Raw genomic sequence first — 21,047 nt, 5'->3', positions numbered from 1 at the left:
TTTCTATGGTGTTTAAAATTGACCTAATAAACTGCAATATCTCTCGAATACCGCTGGTAGCACTGTCGAGCTATTAAACTCGGTCTTCTCAATAGCACCGCCGGCAGGAATCTGATGCAAGTCCAGCCTCCATTCAAATACCACAGATTCTTAAGGTTCTCCCAAAGGCTTAGTAGGGTAAGGATAGCACTTATGGCATATTAACTAAAAATATGTTTGTTCAGTTCCTGTTCTGTGCTAATTTAAGGTGGAATAACTGCTAGAATGTTGCAATTGGCCTTAACTTGGCTGAGTCAGGCATGGAAAAATAATCCATCCTGATCAATCTGCTGAGGACTTGTCGGAAAGTGCAAGCATATGAACACTAATATAATGCCTTATCACATCTTCAAGACGTCTTAAGCACTCAACAGAATATTCTGTGAAATGATTAGACTAAATTCGTTGTGGGCGAAACACGGCAGCCAATTGCGCACAGCAGTGTCCCACAGTCATGGGTTGAATCACAGATTTATACAGCACAGAAGGAGGCCATTTGGCCCATTGTGTCTGTACCGGCTCTTTGAAAAGAGCTATTCAATTCAATCCCACTCCCCCACGCTCTCCCCACAGCCCTGCAAATTTGCCTCCCCAAATAATGATCTACTCCTCTCTTAAAAGTTGTTATAGAATTGGCTTCAACCACCCTTTCAGGCAATGCATTCCAGATCCAAATAACTCACTGTGTGAAAAAATATCTCCTCACTTCGCCTCTGTTTCTTTTAACAGCTATTTTATATCAGTGTCCTTGGGTTACTGACCCACCTGCCAATGAAAATAATTTCTTTTTGTTCACCCTATCGAATCCCCTCATCATTTTTAAAACTTCTATTAAGTCTCCTCTTAACCTTCTCTGGTCCAAGGAGAACAATCCTAGCTAACGTCTCGTTATAATTGAAGTCCCTCATTCCCAGTAAACCTCCTTTGCACCCTCTCCAATGCCTTGACATCCTTCCTAAAGTGTGGTGCCCAGAACTGAACACAGTCCTCTAGCTAAGGCTTAACCAGTGTTTTATAAAGGTTTATCATAACTTCCTGACTTTTGTATTCTATGCCCCTATTTATAAAGCCTAGTATCCAGTATACTTTTTTAACAGCTTTATCTGCCTGTCCTGCCAGCTTCAACGATTTACTTATGTGAACCATCAGGTCTCTGTTCCTTCACCCCCTTTAAGATTGTACCATCATCTTATATTTCCTCTGCTCATTCTTCCTCTCAAAATGCATCACTTCGCATGTCTCCACATTAAACTTCACCTGCCACGTGTCTGCCCATTTTACCAGACTGTCTATGACCTCTTGCAGTCTACTACTATCCTCCTCACTGTTTACTTATTTTCCTGGCTTAGCATCATCTGCAAACTTGGAAATTGTTCTCTCAATACCCAAGTCCAGGTCATTTATATAGATCAAAAACAGCAGTGGTCCCAAAACCAACCCCTGGGGGACACCACTGCACACTTCCCTCCAGTTATGAAAACAACCGTTCACCACCACACTCTGCTTTCTGTCTCCCAGCCAGTTCTGTATCCATGCTGCCCCTGTTCTTTTAATACAGGGCTTCTATTTTGCTTACAAGTCTCTTATGTAGCACTTTATCAAAAGCCTTTTGAAAATCCATATAAACTACATCAATTGCACTACCTTCATCCACCCTCTCCGTTACTTCATTAAAAAAAGCTATCAGGTTTGTTAGACATGATTTGCTTTTAACAAATGTATGTTGGCTGTCCTTTATTAACCCATATTTTGCTAAGTGAAAATTTATTTTGTCCCGGATTATAGTCTCTAGAAGTTTCCTAACTACTGACGTTAGGCTGACTGGCCTGTAGTTCCCGGGTTTATCCTTCTGCCCCTTTTTGTACAGGGGAGTAACATTTGCAACCGTCCAGTCCTCTGGCACCACCCCGGTGTCCAAGGAGGATTGATAGATTGTGGCCAGAGCCTCCGTTATTTCTACCCTTCTCTCCATAACCTAGGATGCATCCAGTCCAGGTGACTTTCCAGTCCACCTTGGCTAGGTCCCTTTTTAACTCAGTGAAATTAGCCCTCTTCCAGTTGAGTATCTTCACCTTTGATTGCTGCTTGTCCCTTTCCATAAGCACTCTAAACTTAATGATGTTGTGATCACTGTTGTCCAGATACTCTCCTACCGAAACCTGCTCCACTTGCCTCACTTTACTACCCAGAACTAGATCCAGCACTGCTTTCTTCCTCGTTGGACTGGAAGCATACTGATCCAGAAAGTTATCCTGCACACATTTTAGGAATCCTTCCCCTCCTTGCCCTTTACAGTGTTATTTTGCCAGTCTATGTTAGAATGATTGCAGTCCCCCCATTATCACTAATGGACGGTTCATTATCAGGAATATTCAGCTCCCATTCGTGCACTTGTTTGAGCCAGGTCTCCGTTATTACCACTACATCATAACCACATGTGGCAACTTGAGCCTGCAGCTCACAATCTTATTTGTCACACTCCATGCATTCATGCACATGCCCTCTGAGACCAACTTAATCTGTTCTGCATTACTCCCCCATCTAATCCCTCCTTTTTCTGGATTACTCCTGATTATTGCTGTTCATCTTTCCCAGCCCTCTATGTAACTTGTTTGTCCTCTCTAATGCTGCATCCTGATTCCCTTCCCCCCTCAAAATTAGTTTAAACCCTTTCCCACAGCACTAGTTAACCTCCCTGTGAGGATATTGGTCCCAGCCCTGTTCAGGTGTAACCCATCCACCTTGTACTGGTCCCACCTGTGCCAGAACTGGTCCCAATGATCCAAGAACCTGAAGCCCTCCTTTCTGCATCACTTCTCAAGCCATGCATTCATGTGTTTGATCATACTGTTTTGATACTCACTTGCACAGGTACTTGGAGCAATCCAGAGATCACCACCATTGATGTCCTACTCTTTAGCTTTTTCCCTATCTTCTGACACTCTCCCTAAAAGAGCTCAGCCCTTTTTTTTCCTATGTCATGGATCCCAACATGGTCCACATTCTGGATGTTCCCCTTCCCCTTGTAAAAGGTTTTGCACCTGTTCCGTGATGTCTTCAACCCTGGCACCTGGGAGGCAACATACCATGCGAGAGTTACATCTTTGATTGCAGAAATGCCTGTCTACTACTTTCACCATTTTGCCCCCAATGACGATTTGCATTGATACTCTTCCCTGTTCATCCATTTGCTTTTGACTCCCCTCCCCAGAGGTGTCATCACCCTGATCGGTATTCAGTACAGAGAACTGGTTTGTGAGTGCCACACTCTCAGGGGATTTCTGCCCTGCCTGTCTCCTCTTCCTACCATACCAAGTGGTCACCCACTCACTTGCCTTCTGAACCCTCTGTGGCTGACCACCTTCTGAAACGTTTGATCCATGAACTCTTCAGCTTCCCGTATGATATGTAATGAGACCAGCCTCTCCTCGAGCTCAGAATCTCTGAGCTCAAGTTCGATCAGCCAGAGGCACTTCCTACACACAAGTCTGTCCAGGGCACACAAAGAATCCTGGAGTTCCCACATGGCACACCTTATGCATGCAACCAGTCTCAGCTGTCCTGCCATATTCCCAGGCATGTTTTATATATTTTATAATTATGCACCTCTTCCCCCTTTGTACCGAATTCCCACTCTCACCAAATTCCTTAACAGAATTCTCACTCTGTTATAGAATCATAGAATTGTACAGCACAAAAAGAGGCCATTCGGCCCATCGAGTTTGTGCCAGCTCTTTAAATAGAGCAATTAATGTCAATCCCACTCCAGCCCTTTCCCCATAACCCTGCAAACCTGTCCTCCTCAAATACCCGACCACCGATTTTTTAAAAGTTGTTATCGAATCGGCCTCGACCACCCTTTCAGGCAATGCATTCCAGATTCGAACAACTCACTGCGTGAAAAAATTTCTTCTCACCTCCCCTCTGCTTCTTTTAGAAACTATTTTGAAACCGTGACCTCGAGTCACCGACACACCCACCAGTGGAAACAGTTTTTCCCTTTCTAACCTATCAAATCCCCTCATGATTTTGAAGACCTCTATTAGGTCTCCTCATAATCTTCTCTGTTCCAATGAGAATAATCCTCGCCTCTCTCGCCTTTCCTCATAATCAAGGTCCCTCATTCCTGGTACCATCCTCATAAATCTCCTCTGCACCCTTTCCAATGCCTTAACATCCTTATAGTGTGGTGCCCAGAACTGGGCGCAGTATTCTAATGGAGGGCTAACCAGTGTTTTATATAGGTTAATCATAACCTCGCATTTCTCTACATTGAAATTCAGCTGCCATGTGTCTGCCCATTTTACCATTCTGTCTATGTCTTCCTGCAGTTGGCTACTATCCTTCTCACTGTTTACCACCCTACCTAACTTTGTGTCGTCCGCAAACTTGGAACTGGTACTTGCTATACCCAAGTCCAGATCACTTATGTATATTAAGAAGAGCAGTGGTCCTAATACCAATCCCTGGGGGACACCACTGTACATTTCTCTCCAGTCAGAAAAGCAGCCGTTCACCACAACTCTCTGCTTTCTGTCTCCCGGCCCATTCTGGATCTATGCTGCCACTCTCCCTTTCATACCATGGGCTTCTATCTTTCTTACAAGTCTTTCATGTGGCACTTTGTTAAATGCCTTTTGAAAGTCCATATAAACTACATCAACTGCACTACCTTTATCCACCCTCTCCGTTACCTCATCGAAAAATTCTATTAGATTTGTTAGACAAGATTTCCCTTTAACAAATCCATGTTGGCTGTCCCTAATTAACCCATATTCTTCTAAGTGAAGAGTTATTCTATCCCGGATTATAGTCTCCAGGAGTTTCCCCACTAGTGATGTTAGGCTGACTGGCCTGTAGTTCCCAGGTTTGTCCTTCTGTCCCTTTTTGTAGAGAGGAGTCACATTGGCCACTCTCCAGTCCTCAGGCACCAATCCTGTGTCCAACGAAGATTGAAAAATTGTAGCCAAAGCCTCCGCTATTTGTACCCGTGCCTCCCATAGTAACCTTGGTTGCATTCCATCCGGACCGGGCGACTTATCTACCTTCAGCGCCGTCAACCTTTTCAGTACTTCCTCTCTGTTTATGCTTATCCTATCCATTTCCTCTACCCTTTCCTCCGATACTGCGGCATTTGGTACATCCACTTTTGTGAAGACAAATGCAAAGTACTCATTCAGCACATCAGCCATGCCCTCTGCCTCCACAATAAGATTTCCCCCTTGGTCCTTAATTGGCCCCACCCTACCTTTGACTGGCTTTTTTTTTCTTGATATGTTTGTAAAATATTTTAGAATTCCCTTTAGTGTTACCCGCTAACCTTTTTTCGTATAATCTTTTTGCCCCTCTTATTTCCTTTTTCAAACCTCTTCTGCACTTCCTATATTCTATTTGGTTGTCTTCTGTATCTTGGGTTTGACATTTGTCATACGCCTCCTTTTTCTGCTTCATTTTAGATACAATTACCTTTGTCATCCAGGGAGGTTTTGGAAGCCGTATATTTCTCTTTTGTGGGAATGTATTTGTTCTGTCCCCGAACTATCTCATCCTTGAAGACTTCCCACTGCTCGTTAGTTGTTTTACCTGCCATTCTTTCTTTCCAGTCCACCTTGGCTCGGTCCCTTTTTATTTCACTGAAATTTGCCCTCTTCTAGTTGAACATCTTCACTTTAGATGGTTCCTTGTCTCTTTCCATATGCACTCTGAATCTAATGATGTTATGATCACTATTGACCAGATGCTCTTGCACTGAAACCTGCTCCACTTGCCCTACTTCATGCCCCAGAACTAGATCTAGCACTGCTTGCTTCCTTGTTGGACTGGAAATGTACTGATCAAGAAAGTTGTCCTGTATGCATTATAGGAATATTTCCCCCTCCTTGCCCTTTGCGCTGTTGTTTTGGCAGTCTATGTTGGGATAATTAAAGTCTCCCATTATCACAACTCTATTGGCCTTGCATCTGTCTGAGATCTGCTTGCTCCTTTTTTATTCCTTAACTCTAACCAGATAGATTCCGTTTTGGGGCCCTCCAGCACCTCAACCCTTTCCACGGCTATAACCGTATCTTTGATTAACATTGCCTCACCCCCTCCTTTTTTTCCTTCCCTATCTCTCCTGAATACATTGTAGCCAGGAATATTCAGCTCCCATTCCTGTCCTTGCTTGAGCCAAATCTCTGTTACTGCTATTGCATCATATTCCCCTTTGACCACTTGAGCCTGCAGCTCACCAAACTTGTTTGCTAAACTCCGTGCATTTAGGCACATGCACTCCAAGACCGACTTGACTTGTTCTGCGCTTCCCCCCTGTTTTATTTCTCCATTTTCTAGCTCTTCGTTTTTTGCATTCCCTTCCCCGCTCAAAACTAGTTTAAACCCTCCCCAACAGCATTAGTTAGCCTGTCTGCAAGCACATTCACCCCAGCCCTGTTTAGGTGCAACCCATCCATATGATTCAGGTCCCACCTGTCCCAGAAATAGTCCCTATGATCCAGAAACTTGAAGCCCTCTTTTCTGGACCATTTCTCCAGCCAAGCATTTATATGCTTGATCCTGCCATTATGGTACTTATTTGCCTGAGGCACAGGGAGCAATCCAGAGATCACCACCTTGGATGTTCGATTCTTTAGTATCTTCCCCAGCTTTTGATATTGACCCTGTAGAGTCTCAGCCCTTTTTTTTTATCAATAATAATAATAATAATAATCCTTGCATTTGATATAGCGCTTTTCACATCGGGAGGACGTCCCAAAGCGCTTCACAGAACACACTGTAAAGTGAATTGACTGCATATTTGTGGGCGAACGCGGCAGCCAATTGCACACAGCAATGTCCCACAAACAGTCGTAGATTGAAAATGACCAATTTATTATTGCTTTTGGTTTTGGAGGGATTATTATTAGGCGTGTGGAGTAAGGAAACTTGCCCAAGGTTTCGCCCTGACCTGCCTGGAATTGAACTCAGGTCTCTCACTTGCAAAGCGAGTGCTCTAACCACTGAGCTACAGGACTCCACTGCAATATCATGGATCCCCACCTGTTTCACCACTTCTGAATGTTCTCCTTCCCCCTGAAGAATTTTATCCACCCTTTCTGCGACTGTTGCACCAGGGAGGCAACACACCATCCTTGACTCCCGTCTTCTGTTACAGAAACGTCGGTCTATACCTCTCACTGTTGTATCCCCTATGACAACAGCATTACTCCTGTTACCTATGTCCCCTGGTTCCACCAATTGGTTTATACTGTCGTCCCTGGAGATATCCACACTCTCAATGTTCAGTACAGAGTACTGGTTTGAGAGTGCTACACTATTGGGGGCATTCTGCCCTGCCGTCCCCTCCTCCTACCATGCCGGACAGTCACCCAGTGGGGTGACCACCCCTGAAGTGTCTGGTCCATCGCCCTGTACCTGTTCCAATAACCAGAGGCGTTTGAACACAGAACTTGCCAGCAGATGGCCCTCTTGGACTATATGTTGGACTTTAAAGAACTGATATTGTCCTAATTTTGTAAAAATTCCTAAATTCAATCTTGATTTAGAACTAGGTCCTGTATAAGAACTGCTGAAAACTGGCTTGCAAATTAGGACAGAGTTTAACAACATTCTGCAAGTCTGAAGAAGAATGGTCTTGCAGGCGAAGATGAAATGGAATTTGTTTTCTTATCTCAGATTTGCTTATTTCTACATATTCAACAGTTCCAGGATGTGGCAATTTTTCAGTTCGGGTATTCTACAAATTCAATCCTCAGCAAATGTCGGTAGCTATTTCATCTGTACCATCCCTGACTCTGTGTTTCATTTTTGGTGTGAAGTAGGCAATGTTCATCCTATCACCATCACTTTGATCAGATTGTTGTGACTTGGGACAAACTTACTGGTGTCCATTGGGGTACTCTCCTGCCTCACCTTTTCCCACACTCTCTAAACTTTCAAGGTTGAACAACTTATTTGTGAGGGTGTAAGTTCCTTCAACTATCTTGTCCTTTAGGATGTCCTCCCAACGTGAAAGGTGCTATATCAAATGAAAGGATTATTATTATCATACTTCTGTGCTTCTGGATTGAATTAAGACTAATCTTCCCCATACTCAATTGTTCTGGAGATCAGATAGTTTACCAAATAGCCCAGCACACAATCCGAAATTTGTAGCTTCTTTCCTGTGCTGTTCCCTTATGATACTATTTTCCAATCAGCTCTATCATCAATATTACTTTTGGTGTAACCCATGATTTTTGTTTCCTCACTCATCTCTACCCGAGCACTCTGACTTTTGTCTGTGTATAAGCACTTTTGTATAGTGACTGCCTTGCAAAAGTATGTATGTGGAGTCCTGTAGCTTAGTGGTTAGAGGACTCGCCTCGCAAGTGAGAGTAACTGAGTTCAATTCCCGGGCAGGGAGAGACGTTGGACACAACTTACTCCACACGCCTCTGTTCACCTAGTAGTAAGTAGGAACCTGGCTGTTAGTCAATTGGTGAATCGCTTTTAATAACTTCAACATTAAAAATTAATAATAATAATTTGGTCAATCAAGTTTGTTGGACATTGCTGTGAGTAATTGTCCACCTTGTTTTACCCACTAAATATACAGTCAATTCGTTTTGCAGTATATTCTGTGAAGTGCTTTGAAACTTCTTGAAGAGGCGCAATATCAAATGCAAGAATTTTTTTTATTATTGGGGTTTACCATGTTAAAATGTAATTACTATCAAGTGTAGTAACTGATTCTGTTGGCAAATGTAGCAATGATAATAATAATAATCCTTGCATTTGGTATAGTGCCTTTCATGTTGGGAGGACATTCCAAAGCGCTTCACAGGATTTACTGTGAAATGGAGTGACGATGTGTTTGCAGACTAACGCGACAGCCTAATTGTGCACAGCAATGTCCCACGAATAGCTGTAAAGTGAATGACCATTTTTATTTTGGGGATTGGTGGCTAGGACACTGGGAGAAACTCCCTTCTCTTTTTGAATAGTCCCAGAAATGTAGCAGAATTGAGTGCAGAAACCAAAGTGCCATATACAGCTATGTGGTATTTACGGATTTGATAGATTTAATCTGAATTATTGTTTGGTAGAGAAAACCAGGAGAAAATCCCTTCTCTTTTTGAATAGTTTAATGTGATCTTTAAAGTCCACCTATGGACAGGCATGTGGGACCTCAGTTCTGTAAACACCTCCAACATTGCAGTGCTCCCCAGTAGGGCAACGGAGTGTCAACCTAGTCTATGAGCCTGTATTCTGTATTATCGAAAAGACAACCATCCTGCACTGCAGTCAGCACGATCCAGTGAGACACTATACAGTAAAACTCGCATAAGTCTGATCAATATAAATTGTATAATTACCTAAGTTATACATCTGCCCATGTCCCGTTGAATTTCCTATTGTTTATATGTTTGACATAACTCATTCACATAAGGCATATTCAATGTACGGTCCCAACTGACACAACTTACGTGTGGTTTACTGTATTAATAGTGCAAGCTCCTGAATTAAAAAGGCAAATCAATCACTGGAAGCACCAGTTACTGCAGGCATATCAGGGCTGTAACTTGATGACTCCTACAACATTCCAGAGTGATGTGTACTTCTTAGTGATGCAGGCACGTTTCCTATTCTCACAATAAATGTTGATTCTCAAAAAAAAAGAGCACTGCTGACGATTAGCAGTCAGTGGAACCTGTGTATCACTGGATGCACTTTTCCAATACCCTGGATTGGTTGCACTGTCTAATCAACAGATGCACTCTCCTGGAAAGGGTTAATGACGCAATGCCTGGCTGTTGCTCTCATTTGTTTGCCAGTTTCAGCATAATCCCTTTCTCCATGGCTTCTGAGGGGCTCGGTAATAGCTGCCTAAGGTGTCCTCTTTGTACAGAGACTAAAAGACAGTTCGTTCTCTATGAAGCTTTGCTCAGACAAGGGGAAATAATTACTTTTAACTGAGCTGGGGTCTCTATTCGCCTCCACTTCCCTGTAAAACTCAACCACTAAATCCTACATAATGCTTCCTTTCAGTGCACTCGCAGCTCCTCGCTTATAATTAATTGCTGGAGGCAAAAGTAATGAATGTTAATTGGTGATTGGGACAATGGCAGATATAAAGCCAGCATGTTAGGTATTAATTAAATACCTGGGAATTAAGGGGATGTGGACTGAGGGAGCCTTCCAGATTGTAATTCTACTCGCTCCTTCGGACAATTCCTCTCCTGCTAGGTTCACATGGGATTCCCGAGTCCAAACAGAGATTAACAGCAGGGAGGCGCTTTGAGAGGGAATTGCAGGATGTCTTTGTTAAAGGGGGGGAAAAGAAATCCTGAAAGATTTCAGAGTGAACCAGACTCAGACCAAAAGATAATATCCTTGTATCTGATATTGTGCCTTATCACGTCATTGAGCCATCTCAAAGTGGATTTACTGTATTTACTGGACACAGGATTTACTGTAAAGTGTATTTTGTAGTGAAATACAGCAGCCAATTTGCACGACAGTGTCCCACAAATAGCCATGAAATATGAGACCAATCTTATCTACTGGCCAGGACACCGGGTACAACTCTGTTCTCTTTCTGAAGAGTGCCATGAGATCTTTAATGTCCAGGCAGATGGGCCCTTATATATATATTCCAGTATATGATTAACCTATATAAAACACTGGTTAGGCCTCAGTTGGAATACTGCGCCCAGTTCTGGGCACCACACTATAGAAAGGATGTTAAGGCATTAGAAAGTGTGCAGAGGAGATTTATGAGGATGGTACCAGGAATGAGGGACCTTGATTATGAGGAAAGACTAGAGAAGCGAGGATTATTCTCATTGGAACAGAGAAGGTTACGAGGAGACCTAATAGAGGTCTTCAAAATCATGAGGGAATTTGATAGGTTAGAAAGGGAAAAACTGTTTCCACTGGTGGGTGTGTCGTTGACTTGAGGTCACAAATTCAAAATAGTTTCTAAAAGAAGCAGAGGGGAGGTGAGAAGACATTTTTTCACGCAGCGAGTTGTTTGAATCTGGAACTCATTGCCTGAAAGGGTGGTCGAGGCCGATTCAATAACAACTTTTAAAAATGCGGTGGATGGGTATTTGAGGAGCATGGGTTTGCAGGGTTATGGGGAAAGGGCTGGGGAGTGGGATTGACATTAATTGCTCTATTTAAAGAGCTGGCACAAACTCGATGGGCCGAATGGCCTCTTTTTGTGCTGTACGATTCTATGATTGTCAGTAACTGAGGACAGTAGATTCCAAGAATCCAGGAAGTCCAGGAAACCCTGTTATAACCCACTTCACTCAAATGCAGGTTTCTTATAACATAATTGGGTTATGGACCCTGACATTTCCTTATCTCAAAATCAAATTTGTTCCTTCCAAATTTCATTATTTTGACTACATGGCCCACTTCCTGCTGCTAACCCTACTTCCTGTGCTCTGTGCATGTGCATTGTGCGCAGGAAGTGCTGCTGATGTCTCTTCATCTGCAGATTATCTGCAGATTATCTCAATGAGCTCTCAGACATTGATTGAATACCTGGATTAAACTATGAAAATATCATTAAAACAGCTCCCATGTCAAATATGTGATCTGAGGTTTATTAAAGTGTTTCTAGTGGAATATGCAGATGTGTGCATAGTAACTCAGTGTCTAGAATATCGAGGATTAATCTGGTCCACATGGGAGATACAGGCCTATCCCCCTGGTTGTCTAACGTTCTCCCGATATGCAAAGCGCTATACAAATGTAATTTGTTGTTTTTGTTTTATAAATTACAGAGCAAACTGAGGCCTGAAATGCCACTATAAAACCATTTTGTTTTAAAATTTAAGATGGCCCAGAATTTTCGAAAATACTTAAATTAAATCCTAATTTGGAAACGGGTTATTTTATAAACTTTTCTACAACTCGGCACAATCTTAAATTTTAAGGCAAAGTGCCATTACAGTCTAAGATTATTCTCATCTATTATTATTATTATTATAATTAAAACTAGTTGAAATTTGGGGCCTCAGATATCATATTTGACATGGGAGCTGTTTTGACGTTTGTTTTGTCGTTTAATCCAGGTATTCACCAAAGCTAAAAGGAATATTAACATAGTGAAGCAACAGATGTAATTGGTCTGTTAAAAAAAGGAACAGAAAACCTGTGAGGTTTAGATGATTCCACTGTCAGTGTTCCATTGACTGTTACGCAGATAGCTCCCATCTGCTCTTTCCTGCTGCCGTTTTCTCCCTTCCTTACTGGAAAGAACCAACTCTAGGCTGGGTGCATTTCAATGGGTCTTTCACACCCTCTTGTACCTTGTCCATAGTGGCCTTGCTACATGGTTTGACCACAGACCAAGAATGTCATCAGGAAAGTCAACTCTGATGGCATCACAGCAGATCCTGATCCTCACACTGAATAACTTTTCAGACTGGGAACTCTAGCTGATCTGATTACAGCCTGAATTGAATGAATTTTGGAGGAACTTCATCATGCAGAGGGTGATGAGAATGTGGAACTTGGAATATATTTAATAGAAAACGTGATGCATATCCGAGAGAGAAGGGAATCGAGGGATGAGAGCAATAGAAGGGGTGAAGGGCTCTTGTTTCGTATAAACAGCACCAGGACTGTCTTGTTCCTGTGGTATCACTCGAAATGACTCTATAAGAGAAGTTGGTTTGCAGGTTGATACAGATAAATTACAATGAAAGAGCATAAAGTAATGGCAGAAATCAACTGTGACAGTGATAAACAAAATGAGAAGCATGAAAGTGTAAGGGGAGAAGACAAGTAAAGAAAGAGGGAACAAAACACAATTAAAAGACAGTGAGAAAAGGTTAATAGTAATAATCCTTGCATTTGATACAGCGCCTTATCACTTTGTTGAGATGTCTCAAAGCCCTTGGCAGAATATTCTGCAAAGTGGAGTAACTGTGGGTGAAGCGCGGTAGAAAGTTTGCACACGGCATTGTCCCACAAAAAGCCATGGAGTGAATGACCAATTTTATTTGTTAAAATGAAGAAAGTAACGGGGACTAAAAGTGACAGAATATTTTGCTCAAATATTTTCCAATACAGGTGCAAGTAGTTGTGTCCAAAGTTGTGTACTTTCATTAGTCAATGTTAGCAGTGCAGTATCTTCCCAAATCTCATATTAATCGACCTCATTAGTTAAAAGCTGAATTTGAGTACAGCTTGTCCTCCTACCCACAGAGTGATTAAAGGCAATTTCATGCCACAGCAGCCAGCTATCACACTTTTAATATGTGGCTTGAGAAACGTGATAATTTAGCTGTAATGAGAAGAGACGGTATGTGAACGTGTGGTTGAATCACACAGAGACACCATTGCAATGTTCCCAGTCTGCACACCAACATGATTCATCCTCTCCATTCCCATTTAAAGATAATCTACCAAAATGTTCCCTAATGTACAAATTAAACTCATATAATTTGTTGCAGTAAGCTAATTTGTTCCTCCCTCCCCCCAATACTTGGTTGACATTCTCTTGAAGTGCTGAGCAAGTGTTGCATTGATGGAGGTGTGATCCTTTGGATCAGGCATTAAACCTGTGGCCCGATTGTCTATTCTCAGATGATTTTAAAGAAGAGCAGGGAGATTTCTCCCTCATCAAATTCACCAAAAGATTAATTGGTTAAGCATCTTATCTCATCACTACTTGCAGGATGTTGCCTATGCAGCACAACTACATGTTTGTCTGCATCAGGATTGCACTTCATTGCAATCCTTATGTGGAGTCCTGAGGCTTAGCGGTTAGAGCACTCGGCTCACAAACGGAGACCTGGGTTTGATTCTCGGGGAGGGCGAAACGTTGGGCAAGTTTCCTTACTCCACACCCATTTGTTTACCTGCAGTATGTAGGAACCTGGTTGTTAGTCGATTGGCAGATCACTTTTCCGGGGGTAATAATCCTTTCAAAATTATAATAATAATTTGGTCACTCAATCCATGACTGTTTGTGGGACGCTGCTGTGTGCAATCGGCTGTCACGTTTCTTCCACAAAATATGCAGTCAATTCACTTTACAGTATATTCTGTGAAGCGCTTTGAGACATCTCGAAGATGTGTTAAGGCGCTATATCAAACACAAGAATTATTATTATTGCGCACAAAGTAACTCATTATGTGAAGCATTCATTATGTGAACGATATTGGGCCTATACCTATAATCAATCTATATCTGTAATGTTTTACCAATATCTATATATATTCCATTCCAACAATCTATCTCTGGAATCTCCATGTGTAGGTGGGATGCATGGAATTCTCAGTTTGGTTTGGATACTTTTAAGGATGGTGATGGTTTTCCATATGTGTCAGACACCGGCTGACCAAAAACATATGTATGCTGTTTATAACATATTCCTGAAACTAAACTATGGATCCAAAAGTTGGGTACAATTTCCGTGGAAGCCTAATTTGAAGAATCTAATTAACCCATAGACCATTTCCTGATGCTCTATCATATTTCCAGCCAACTTCTCCCTACTTATTTGGGTTTATCTGCCTACTATTTACTAATCTAAGTCTTTGGATCCTGCATGACATTCATGCAAAAACCTACTCCTTTTAGTTAACCAACCTTGGCATGACCTTCAATACTTACTATTAGTTTCCTTGGACCTTGTTAAATATTTCTGCTTAGTAGTTTTGACTCATCCAGAAAGAATATTGCTGTGTTTCTCTTCTTCTGGATGAGGATATACTTTCCAAATCCCTTAAAAACCTTTTTTTATTGTATCATATGTTAGTTCCTCTTGCCTTGTAATTCTCCCAGAGATCCCAAGTTTGCTCTCCTCAAGACTTACCCATCTGTTTTGGTTATTTTTGGTCTTTGCCTTTATTAAGGTATCAAATCTAACTGTGCAAATGATCATTAGAACCCAAGTGTTTTCCCACTTCCTTCTTACTAATTATTTGACAGAATGCTAAATACCAGATCTAAAATAGCATTTGTCCTAGTTTTCTGTTAACACTCTGTGTTAAGAAGTACTCATTGATTGCTCCTATGAAATTGGTACTTCCACTCCGCGTGGTTAACCCTTATCTGTCTATTTCACTTCAAGATTGTGGAAATCCTTGTGATTTTCTAACCTGTAGTACTTCTGTTGTTCTTCTTCTGCTCCTCTATCCACTCTGGTGGTGGCTGTTTCAGCTCCCACCTCTCAGCTCAGTTTAGTAGTCATGGTACCAGGTTTGTATGAACCTCTGCAGCTGGCTACTTGCTGACACCCGAAGAAAATTTGGTCACTTAATGTTTGTGGGGTATTTGTGGGCATTGCTGTGTGCAATTGGCTGCTGCGTTTTGCCTACAAAATATACAATAACAACAAATCACATTTATATAGCTTTACAGTATGTTCTGTGAAGAGCTTGGAGACACCTCGAAGAAGTGATAAGGCGCCATATCAAATGCAAGAATTATTATTATCATCCTACCTGTACAAATTGTTTCTCTAGATGTTCTGCAGTTAATACGTTTATCACAAATACAAACTATGTCAATAAAGTGACCATTCACATGAGCATTGCTGATATGGCAGAGCAATTACTGATAGCAGCAACACTGTGCAGATCTTACTGATACCAAATGAAATGAAGTCACTTATTTCTAACGTCAGTGATTGTAAAATGCTTTTATGGGTTCAATCCTATCGAGCAATGCTCTCTGTTGATACACAATTTCTCTTGATTGCAAAACGAATTGCTGATTGCTCAAATGTTGCAGCTGATACGTTTATTGTTGATAGTTTTTCATGACGATAATAACTCTTAACAAACTGACTGTAACACTTGTGTCGTAACTGATGCTGCACTTAATAAAGTGATAGGCGCTGAGTTTATTTAAAACTCTCCGTCAAAGCAAGTTGCCGATCAGGAAACGACCAGTGACAAAATATGATGAGTGACATTTATAATAATAATCCTTGCATTTGATGTAGCGCTTTTCACATCTCCTAGATGTCTCAAAGCACTTACAGAATTCACTGTAAAATGAATTGTCTTTATTTTTGTGGACGAAACGCGGCAGCCAATTGGGCACAGCAGCGTCCCACAAACAGTTGTGGATTGAGTAACCAAATTATTATTTTTTTCTTGCAGGATTATTATCCCCGGAAAAGCAATCTGCCAATTGACTAACAACCGGGTTCCTACTTACTGCTAGGTAAACAGAGGTGTGTGGAGTAAGGAAACTTGCCCAACATTTCACCTTGCCAGGAATAGAAACCAGGTCTCTTGCTTGCAATGTGAGTGCTCTAACAATGGAGCTACAGGTCTCCACATAATAAAATAGATAATAAACTAATTTGCATGTGTCCTGCTGTGGATTATTTAAATGTTGAGATGCCTTTCAAATAGGTCACCCAAAAATCAACTGTTTCACTACAAGTGGACCAGATTTTGAGGCGCGATTCTCCCACCTTACAGCAGTGTGATGCAAAGGGAATTTGACATGAACTGTCCCTTAGCAATTTGGCTGTGTCGCTCTAGTGTTATTACAGTATAACATGTAGTTAGTGTCAATGTATCTGGTGCTGGTTAGTACAAAAATCACTATAAGTCAATTTCAGGTGTTTATTAATGATACCACAGATGGTAACATGCGTAGTACTGCACTGAGACAGCACAGTGACTGACGTTACTGCTTTGTGTTTAGCTCTGGTATTGGCGGATCTGAAAATTGGTGTGATTTGTGTAATTGGTGTAATGGGGCCTGAAAAAAAGTCCCCAGATGGAAATAACAACAACAATTTGCATTATATAGCGCCCTTCTCGCAGGGTAGCGTCCCGGAGCTGAACGCCAAGAGCCTCATAGTTTAACATTGATACAATACTTGTCGCTTCCTCCTATTTCAGTTTCTGGTACAATTTAAAATTGACTTGAATTCCAATTGTCTTTCGTTCCGTTCACCTGAGTTGCTGCTCAGTTAAAATCAGTTAAACTCGTTAGATTTTTGTTTCATTTTGGTTTCCTTCACTTCTTTGCTTTACTTTATATATGTATCTTTTTCTGTTTTCTTTCCATTGTCGTTCATTATTTCTCACTTTCTTTCTTGGTTAAATCTCTTCCTCTCTTTGTTAATTTTTTCCGCTCTTGCAACGCATATATATATTTTAAAAAGAAAACTGCCTTTTTTTCCCAATCGGTTGCTCTGTTTTCTATTCTACTTTTCCTTTCCATGGAAGATTAGTGTCTTCTTTAATTTGCTAGATTCTTCTTTCCATTTCTTTCATTATATGGTTGGTTTATCTGTAGTTTGGGGCTCGTTGACTTGTTTACTACAGTTTGGAGTGAGTGTCTAATTGATGTTTTAATGGTCCTGAACAAATACATTGGAAGAAGTTGATCTCATCGTGATAATGCCACATTTGGATTTGAAAAAATTGCATTGCACTTCAACCATGATTCCCATTTCAGAACATCAGAGTCGATTTGAGAAACCATTCTAAAGAGTTGAAAGCAGAATATTTTAAGTATTTGATTTAAATGTATGATTTTAAATTGAATGGTCACATTAACGTGAAGGATGAGTTTAGAGGAGTTGTTGAGTTGGACAGTGCCAGGGAGCTAAATTAGCAGCAGAAGCGACCTAGCCAATTGCCTCATAACCATTTTCAGTCTGCTTGTTAACTTAGCTCCTAACAGTAGGGTTCAGTCACTGCTCATTTACATCAACGGGACTTGTTGCAATGAACAAAAACAGGGACGAACAAAAGGAAACTGAAGGAAATGTTATGTGTTAATAGAAGCCCCTGTGGCAAGACTGTCAGTGTTATGCGTTTAATTGACTGTTACTGTAATGTGTATTACTGTATTCACCACATTATTAAATACAAAAAAATTGTCCCAGAAGGTCATGTGTATGCTCCCAGGTTGGTAATGTGCATCACTGGGTACCATTGCCTGCGATTTACCTGTGTAAAGTCTGGGAGATGGTGCTAGAGAAATAACTTTTACCTACTGTTTGAATCAGCTAATAGAACCATAGAAATTTACTATTTTTGTGAATTTTAATTTTAAACTTAATGTGTATAAAGGAGTTTTTATACACGCACCAATACCAAAACAAACGGCAGTAGAGTAATTTGAAATCTGAATATATCCATGTTTTTAATAAAGAATTCAAAGGTGATCTTTCAAATAAACAGCAGCTGTTTTTATCTGTCTCTCCTCACCCCCTCACAAAACCACCCAGCATTCCTTGCCTTTACCTATTGAAAGTACTGTACCGCCCAGAAACAATATTTCACAAAACACTTGTTGAACAGCAAATGAACAACTAAACAAGAAAGTACTTTTTGTTTAGTGGCCATTGCCCGCTGTATGTACCTGGGAAATAGTATGGGTGACAACATGTAAGTGCATTTAATAAAACTAATAATAATAATCCTTGCATTTGATATAATGCCTTATCACGTCATTCAGACTTCTCAAAGCGTTTCAAGGAATATACTTTTAGTCATCTGATTTCAACATTGGAACTTTTATCCTTTTATTTGATAATAATATAATATTTACGGCGCATATAATTTCAAAACATGCTTAAAGTGCTTCAGGTGTGATCACTATCAACTGTAGTGACTGTGATATACAGTTGAGGCCTCCTGTATAGTCCTTATAAAGAGCTCAATGTGGTGCCCTCAGTGAGGTTGGATCTCAAGTCATCTCTCTCCAAACATAGTCTAATATAAAAATAAAATGTTACTCAGCATATCTGGATTATACACTACTGGTACACACGGGGTTTCCCCCTCGGTCCCTGTCAACCTTCAAAAGCTAATAAATGAATGAATTACAAGACAGTTTTCAGTCCAAAATGTGAGCATTTGGGACATTTATATTAGGATTTGCGAGAGTCTAGAGGTTTCCATCACACAAGAAGCACATAGTGAAGTCACACAGCATCTAAATGAATAGCAGTATATACTGTCAGGGCTTGATCTATATATACTAGCAAAGGGTGGGGTGGGGGGAAATTATTTATAAAGTGTATTCTATTTATACGCCTTTGCTGATACATCTGTGATCATATATATCACAGTCACTACACTTGACAGCAATCACACGTGGAGTTCTTTGAGCACATTTCTAGGGTATAGGATGGTCATAGGTCATGCATGACAATAATTCACATTAATAGCAACAGACCTTGATCAAGAAAGTATGCGGAACCAACTCCATGAACTCCTGCATTTTGTACTGTAGGCTGATCTATTATAGACAGGGATTATTTTCTATACTGTATATATTGTCAGGGCATGATCTATATATTCCCTGCAAAGGAGACTATTTATAAAGTGTGTTCTATTTATATGGCTTTGATGATACATTTTTTTCAACTTGCCAAAAAGGTTCTTGGCCGCTGATAGCAACACCCTCCATGGATGTACTTACATCTCGCGGAGCCAAAATGGAACCTCGGGGTCCTGTTTGACCCTCAACTGTCCTTCATAGGCCACATCCATGCCATGACCAGCTTCACCTTTCCCCATCTCTGCCACATTGCCCTCGTCCGCCCGTCTCACACCGCAGGCTGCCGAGACCCTCATATATGCACTCATAACATTCAGGCTTGACCATGCAAGCTCTCTGCTTATCAGCCTCCCCAACTATTCCCTCCATAGGCTGCAGATTATCCAGTATTCTGCAGTCCGTGTCCTCTCCTGCACCAGGCTCCACGACCATATCAGCCAATCCTCGCCCGACTCCACTGGCTTCTCATCACACAGAGGATACAGTTCAAGATCCTGGTCCTCACTTTCAATGCCCTCCATGGCTTTGCTCTCCCCTATCTCTGGACCTCCTAACCTCCTACCGACCTGCCTGCTTCCTCTGCACAGCGGGCTCCAGCCTGCTTCATGTTCCCCGCCTTGCCCACCCCACCATTGACGGGCAGGCCTTCAGCCACTCTGTCCCCACTCTCTTGAACTTCATCCTGCAGTCCCTCCACTTCACCCCCTCCTTTGCCTCCTTCAAGACCTGGCTTAAGATCCCCCCCACCTCTTTGATTGCGCCTTCAGTCACCTTCCTTCCCCCCCCTGCCCTCCACCCTCTCCAATCCCGAATCAATCCTCTGTAAGTAATCTGGTTCCTGAGACAAGTGGACCCCCAATACTCCAATGACAGACCAGCTTGTCTGGCTTCTTGGCAGAACTTTGAGCGGTCCTAGCTGGATGCACATTAGAAAGCTGGCCAAGCTTTGCTAACACTAACAAGTTATCTGATTTTAGCTCGTTAGACCTCTATGGTACAGTCTGCAGTGCCCATGGCCAACCTGCATCTAATACTCTGGAATTAGGTAAGAAGGGTCAATGTGGCATTCCGTTCCAGACACAGACATTTCCACACTTAGAATTCAGTCTGGTTGAGATAGTCTTAAGCACGGTGATGGGCATAGGAACCTATCAGATAGTCAACTGACCAAAAAATACTCACTTAAGTGCTATCTCCCTTTGAAGTCATATTGGAGGAAGAGAGGTTGCAGAGAGTAAGTGAGTTCTCATAACCAAATTGTCATCTATGCAAGTATTATTAGCATCGTATTTACAAAAATTGATGGTAAACTATTGTATTCATTGATATTTTGTGAAAATAGTAAGATAACAAATAAAGCTTTTATTTGAAAGAGAAACCCTTTAAGGTAAGCATACCCAGGAGGTGAGACCAGCGCAACAAGGTGAGCACCCAGACATTATTGACCCAACGTGAGGATCCCTGTATATCAAAATGCAGAATATACATTTGCAGATGAGGCGATAATGAATGAGCTCCTTGTGAGACTGTTATATCAGAAATAAAGAGCAGCTCCAGAGATTAACTATTATGCAAATATTGAAATGGTACCTTAAATATCAAATGCAAGGATTATTACAAAATTATTCTAGATTCTTCGATCCATAGTCACTCATCTGGAATATGTGGGAATAAATAAAGTGGGATTTGTTTCAAACCTGGTTACAAAAGTCTGTTGAGGGACATATTTGGACTTTTTCTG

This window comes from Callorhinchus milii, unplaced genomic scaffold (assembly GCF_018977255.1).
Source record: "Callorhinchus milii isolate IMCB2004 unplaced genomic scaffold, IMCB_Cmil_1.0 Scaffold13, whole genome shotgun sequence".
NCBI lineage: Eukaryota > Metazoa > Chordata > Chondrichthyes > Chimaeriformes > Callorhinchidae > Callorhinchus > Callorhinchus milii.
The sequence above is the reverse complement of the archived record's forward strand: the minus strand, read 5'-3'. Positions refer to the sequence as shown.